The sequence below is a fragment of the Erythrolamprus reginae genome, chromosome 3 (assembly GCF_031021105.1).
Source record: "Erythrolamprus reginae isolate rEryReg1 chromosome 3, rEryReg1.hap1, whole genome shotgun sequence".
Taxonomy (NCBI): Eukaryota; Metazoa; Chordata; class Lepidosauria; order Squamata; family Dipsadidae; genus Erythrolamprus; species Erythrolamprus reginae.
Window position 1 is genome coordinate 79,285,699 of NC_091952.1, and position 7,597 is coordinate 79,293,295.

At 37.2% G+C, this 7,597-nt stretch overlaps 1 pseudogene; it reads right to left on the reverse strand.

The window, feature by feature from the left end:
* Window positions 1-348: 348 nt before the first annotated feature.
* On the reverse strand, window positions 349-928 carry LOC139165338 (hairy/enhancer-of-split related with YRPW motif protein 1 pseudogene; annotated as a pseudogene).
* Window positions 929-7,597: the final 6,669 nt, after the last annotated feature.

Below are 7,597 nucleotides of genomic sequence, written 5' to 3' on the forward strand. Positions count from 1 at the left end.
TACATTAAAATCCTGCATAATGTTTTAAATATAATTTTGGCTACAGTATAATACAGTTCGGTGTAATTACAGTGTGAATGCTGACTAGATGATGATGAGAAAATCTTTTTATATACCACTGAGATGTAATGAAAATAGAAAGCCATTCAAGTCTATAGAAGCAATCCGCCCTATCATATCATATTTTTGGTGGGCAACATTCCATTCCAGACAAAATCCATTTTGGTAGCCAGAAAAAAATTAAACCATTAATGTGGAACAGAAAAAAAAGGGTTGTGAGTTTTGATGGGTAGTTTTGCTCAAAAGGGAAAGGGACTGGAACAAAAATAAGATTAAAATTGCTGTTGCCTACAAGCCTATGGAAGAAGGCAAAAGAGGGGATAGCTTAGAAGCAGAAGTAACAATGGGGAGGACTGGTTCAATAGTGCCACTAGGGGGCAGTCTCAAGGAAAAGGACTCAGTATGAGGAGGCACATTTCTGTTCTTGTGATTGCCTTCTGAGGAAGCTGCTGCACCATTTGAAATGGTACGCCCATTCTGAGGCAGCAATAAAGGATGGGAGATGGGAGGGTGATGTCCAAAAGCACCGCCCCAAGGAATCTACGGAGTCTACGGAGAGGGGCGGCATACAAATTAAATACATACATAAATAAATAAATAAATAAATAAATAAATAAATAAATAAATAAATAAATAAATCTGTCCAAGCCCACTGTAAGCTAGTTGCTGCTTTCTGCTGAGAGGCGTAATTATTCAGATGTGACACAAAGTGGACACAAAGAGGATCAGAGCTGTCCAGCCCCTCTATAATGCTAAGGTAACAGGCTACTTCAGCCAAGCACTCACGAAAACCTAGACTCCGGTAGTCCATCGCTAGAGCATAGGCCTCAAAATAGCCTTTCCCTCCTGCTGTATGCAGCATTTTCATAGCCTACATGCCTTGGAGAATGTAAGAAATTTGGGTTGAATTGCAGTTGTGTCACTACATTTATGTAATTTGATCACTTAATGTGTAGCTTCTGCCCAAGCTTACTAGTTTGGGTTACAGGTAAATTTGGATTCAGAAGCAACGACCGCACAGTATGAATAATTAAGGTTTTAATCCAAGGCAATATAAGAAATGCCAAAATAATATAGCATGATATATTAATAAAAAGAATATTCACGGGTACTTAAGAATATAACATAATCCAAAATAGTAATCAAAGAATACTCAAGAATGCTGAAGAATAAAGTAAGACAAAGAAATGACGTATATGTCCCTTTTGCCACTTAGGAAAATCTAAAGATAAGACAATGGCTGGATCTCCTTAAAATCAGCAAACATAGAGCACCTCCCAGTTAGGTTCCATTGAAGTTTCAAACCTTGTAGCCTTCTGAGACTTATTAAGGCTGTGAACCATAATTAAGTACATCTGCTTTTCAACGGTCTCATCTCAATGATTTTTACCAAGGATAAGGTGGACATGTCTATTTTATAGAAACATAGAAACATAGAAGTCTGACGGCAGAAAAAGACCTCATGGTCCATCTAGTCTGCCCTTATACTATTTTCTGTATTTTATCTTAGGATGGATATATGTTTATCCCAGGCATGTTTAAATTCAGTTACTGTGGATTTATCTACCACGTCTGCTGGAAGTTTGTTCCAAGGATCTACTACTCTTTCAGTAAAATAATATTTTCTCATGTTGCTTTTGATCTTTCCCCCAACTAACTTCAGATTGTGTCCCCTTGTTCTTGTGTTCACTTTCCTATTAAAAACACTTCCCTCCTGAACCTTATTTAACCCTTTAATATATTTAAATGTTTCGATCATGTCCCCCCCTTTTCCTTCTGTCCTCCAGACTATACAGATTGAGTTCATTAAGTCTTTCCTGATACGTTTTATGCTTAAGACCTTCCACCATTCTTGTAGCCCGTCTTTGGACCCGTTCAATTTTGTCAATATCTTTTTGTAGGTGAGGTCTCCAGAATTGAACACAGTATTCCAAATGTGGTCTCACCAGCATTCTATATAGCGGGATCATAATCTCCCTCTTCCTGCTTGTTATGCCTCTAGCTATGCAGCCAAGCATCCTACTTGCTTTCCCTACCGCCTGACTGCACTGTTCACCCATTTTGAGACTGTCAGAAATCATTACCCCTAAATCCTTTTCTTTTGAAGTATTTGCTAACACAGAACTGTCAATACAATACTCAGATTGAGGATTCCTTTTCCCCAAGTGCATTATTTTATTTGGAACGCTTTGAGTTCCAGCGCAGAATGATACCATCAAGTTCAATGTTGAGGATTCATTTTGACAATAAGGCCATCAAAGGTTAAGGATACTTTGTTTATACCAAGTGGCAATAAGATAATCTCAAACATAAAGAGTATTTGTTTCTCAGGTTGAATTGTATTGAAGATGAGAAAGATCATTCTACTCTACATGGGTGTCTACCCAAGAATAGGTTAAACGTGCGACTCAAGTACAAAACTTTAGCAACTAAAATAAATTATCTTATTACTAGCAGCTTAATTCTCTTCTACATAGTGAAACAGTACATGAAATGTATAAACATATAGTTTTCTATACAATATGTGATAAAGAAAGAAGAATACATCACTGTCCAATTTCTTCTTGGCAAAACTTTAGGAAGACTTCCAGTACTGCACTTGACTAATGTGGGTTATGCATCCATCCATCCATCCATCCATCCATCCATCCATCCATCCATCCATCCATCCATCTTACATTAAAAAAAAAACCCTATAAAATAATTAAAAATATTTAAAACATTCACAAAATAAATAAATACTGCCAAGTTTGCATCAGTTTCTGAACCAGAATTAAGATAGTTTTAATGATAACCACCAATTCTAGTTTGCTTAATAAAATATATATTCAGCATTGTCCATATATAGCAAAATAAACTTTATTCACAAGAAAAATGTTTAAGGTGTTACTAACAATCTGTATTATAAGAAAATTACATATTCATACTAAATACTATTATGGCACAAAAAGGCTATAATGAAAAATTGTGATACTTTCTAATAAAAATGTACATGTGTGTATATATAAGGGACTCTCTCTCTCTCTCTCTTGATAGCTAGATATAGATACATAGATACATATAGATGTATATGTATGCATCATATCTATCTATCTGTCAATCTGTCCGTCCGTCCGTCCATCCATCCATCCATCCATCCATCCATCCATCCATCCATCCATCCATCCATCTATCTATCTATCTATCTATCTATCTATCTATCTATCTATCTGATGCATCAGATCAAGATATATATTTGGGGAAACTATATACTAGGAATGATTTTATTAAAAAATAAGATAGGTCAGGAATTTCATATGAAAACTATACCTCAGGAAAGATGAACAAATACAGATGAAACATAGGTTTAACAAGATTTAATGGGATAGAATAATATATAAAAACCAACAGGTCTGATTCTGACCATACTAGGATAACAATAAACTACATATTCCTCCAATTTTCACAATACATAAGGTAGCTCTCATCAGTTTTTCAGGAACAACATAAAATTACATGTCAGGATCAGTACTGTCCTGGGTTAATATTCCATTTATGGTAAAAAGGCTGTGAGCATGCAAAGTAGCCATACTGCTGAGTCACAATGACTAAGCTGTAAACTGATTGGGCCAGAACAGTATAAATAGCAATGCACCTTTGCAGTGGGTGTGGTTGTTGTGGTTCGTTGTGGTTAGTTTGGTTGGTTGGTTGGGAAGTTTGTAGTGGTTAATAATCTGCAGCTAATGGTGGTGTTGTACATGGAAGAAAGAGATATCTATTTTTGATATACTGAAGTGTAAAACTTCTTCAAACAGTTCCTGCTGCATTGTCTTCACTTATCCAAGGCTTCAGTTCCTGAGCCACTAGTCACACATCTCTGTGCCTAGTCAGTAGATAGCTTTTGAATGCAACTCGGACATTATACCCCTCTGCTTTAGCACCGGCTTAGCCAACTGCTATAGTCTAAAGATAAATGCACCAAATTTTAAGGTTATACCTGAAGCTCTTTAAAGCTGCCTGGACAAAGCAATCAAATGTATTTACAGTAGCTTATTGTAATAATTCAGCTGTCTGAAAAAGTAACCAAATATATTCATATTAGTGGACTGTAATAATTATGTATAAGAAAACAAGGTGGCCCAGATGTTGAGAGCTGGAGTCTATTAGAAAAGATTGATTCATAATTGTGGTTTTGATGTATGATAATGGTATATATTTCTGCTCTCGGGGGTGGGATCTCATGAAACCTATTTATGGATTCAAATATATTTCATCTTTTGAGAAATAGCCCATTATTAAAAAGGTCAATGCTGGACACTATACAACAGTATGAAGTTTGAAACTTTTTTAAATTGCCAAATATTTTTTTGATGCTCAGTTTGGATTTTCTGCAGTTAAAGAAAAGATTAAATAAAGGAGTGAGAGAAAACATGCATGTTTTCATAAGAGAAAATGTTTTGTTTTAACTGAGTCAGCAAATAGAATGACAGCTGGCAACGTCAGCTGTAAGCTGTAAGATTTCTTATGCATTGATTCTCTGCAGGTTGCTGAGACAAGCTGTAATAGAGCTTTTCTGATAAATGTGATTTCTTTCTCTCTCTTTTTCTCTCTTTCTCTGAAGGGTTATGAAATATTTCTGCAAAATGTCCTTCTCCCTGTCTCACCTCATCACAGATGTGTTGGCAAGTTCTTGAGTACTGTCCCCTCCCTAAACTTTTCAGGGATTTGCCCAGAGTGAAATTATTGCTTCAAATGTCAGGAAAAGGCTTTGCAGTTTATAGGCATAAAAGCTTTTGTAAATATATGCAAGATGTTTCTTGTGGATGATGCAAAACCAACTTCTGGCTCCACAACTATAAAAGCCTGGATAAGGTCTGCAATTGATTTAAACTAAGGATTGCCAGACTGAAACCCAAAAATCTGAATTGCTTTTCAACATTTGTCAGGGTAGCAAAAGATGAGACAATTGACAATGCCCTGCTCTATCCTCATTGTGTCCTAATCCTGTTGGACAGAGAAGACCCCAGTATCAGGGCTTCATCTCCTGCAGTGCTGGAGAATTTAACTATATTATACTGCTTTTAGATCTTAATCTGGGAACACACAGCATTAGAGAAAGGTAGCTCCTGAAGTCACTTTTATTCCTAAATGCTTGTATAGCTACATCAGTGGGTAGTCCCTTGCTTTTATCCATTTGGACTGGAATTCGTGTAAATGTTAGTGTTTTACAGTTCCACTTCCCAGTGCAGTCTTTTGATCTTTGACTATTATATTTAAATATCTAGTTCCTTTTCCATTTTAAAGATGAAATCCCAGTCCTTTTCTCTGAAACCACCAACTCTTTGGTTTCATGGAATCCGGGACATTACATGCTAATCCTGGACATTATTAGATGGCTTCCTTTTTTGTTCTTTCTGCACTGTTCCCAAAACAATCTTTCCCCAAAGTTTAGAGTAAACCTCCATTACATCAGTTCATAAACATTACAAATGGAAATGGTTGCAGAATTCAATGTTTGTAGCCCAAGATTCCTGGCTATTAGGCCTTCCTGGCTATCTCCAGTTGATATGGCAATCAATTCTACCATGAGTGCATGTCATTGCTGATGGCAGAGCTCTCATGAAATAACTAACAATCTTGGAGAAATCTTCAAGCAATGTAAAAAAGTTTGCATGTCCCGGGGGAGGTGGGGTGTATGCGTATGGGTGCTCACACCCATAATTCCATGCACCCCCCATGTCCATGTGAACCTCTCCTTGCTCCCGGCATGTGATGGCACAACCATTTTTCATTCTCCCCAAGCTTCACAGCTTTTCTAGGAGACTGGGGAGGGTGAAAACGGCCCTCCCTACCCACTCGGATGCTGAAAACAGGCTGACTCCCAGTGGACCCAGAAGGCCTGAAAATCAGCTGGCTGGTATGTTCATATGCATTGGCTCTGAGCTCGCATGCTCACAGATATGTGTGTCACTTGTGGCATGTGTGCCATAGGTTCACCATCATGGTCCTGGGTGTTTGGATCAAAAGGGGGAAAAATGCAAAGAAAATAGCTGACATTACAGGATCTCAAACCGACAGCTCCCAATGGAGATTTTTAAAAATTCTTATTATTAAAATTGGGCAGATTAATTGAGCATTACAAAGTCCAAGCTATCGTTCCCCAAACAGAGGGTCTCACCAGTGTGATGAATCTTTAACTCACTTTTTAAAATCTTGAGGTAAGAATGCCCCAGTGTTAGATCAGATTTCCAGGCTGGATTCTAAAAGTAACCTAGTAGGTTAATTAATTTATTTATTTGGTTCGATTTCTATGCCGACTTTCTCCGCAGACTCAGGGTGTGATTAATTAAAAGAGTGGTATGGATGTTCAGAAGATATTTGTATTCAATTGCAGTTGCTTTACCTTCTAATACCGTAAGTCAATGAACCTTCCCATAAAAATGCTAATCCTGACAGCAAATTCAATGAGCTTTTGTAAGAGCACTCGTGCAAAAGAAAAAGCAGAGTAGATTTAGGTACTAAATGACCTTGATCAAACGAGACAATTGTCATATAAGTCTGTAATTCCAACCATGGAATTATCCTGAGTATGCTCAGTGATAATAACAGATGAAACAGGAGTCTTTTAATCTTTCCTGCCTGATATTAGCTTGGTGAGCAAGATTTCCTCAAGCAGAAATAGTTTGGATCTAAAGAGCGTATCAGAGAGTGAGGACAAATTATTTTCTGATTTTCAAACAGCATAGTTATTTTTTTCTTTCTTTAATTCATATGTTCTAATGTCCTTATTTTTTTTTCCAAAAACAAAAATAAAAATCAAATAACCCAACACTTTAACTATAGCCACAAAATAACAAACTAAGGTTTACTGTGATTCTCACTTAAATTTTGGTCTATTTACAGAGTTCTCTAATATCATAAGCTTTAGTAGCAAATAACCAGCATTAGTTTCTTAGTGAGATGACTTGGGTCTTTTCTTCAATAGCTATTCTGTTACATTTCTTTCAGGTTTGGTATATGTTCTGCCGGTGTGTCTCAACCGCCCGTAATTACAGGGTAATTAGTCCAGGAAGACACATACCACACGATAAAAGGAAAACCCAAAAGTGTTTATAAACAGAAAAACAGAAACAGCTCCCTTTTTAAATGTCAAAGGGATTTTCTGGTACACACAAGGCAAAGGTTAAATGCAGTCTAATTGCTCATCCAATAACTGAGAAATTGAGTCCAATTCTAAAGTCCAGAGAGTCCACACACACAATCCTGAACAGCAAAAAACACGATCTTGATGAAACAATGAATCAGATAAACTGCCATGAGGCTAAAACACCAGGCTGCACTTTTATCTGTAGCACTAATTACAGCAGCCCCACCCAACCACAGGTGGCCTCATTTTCTCTTGTAATAATCCTTCAGTTGTTGTCTCCTATGCATCACTCTACGCATGTGTGGATGTGTCATTAATTCTTGTTCAGAATCCAGGGATGATACAGATGATTGATCTCCTCCTGGGCTGTCTGCCAAACTCCCCACTTCCCTGTCATTCACGCTTCCTTGG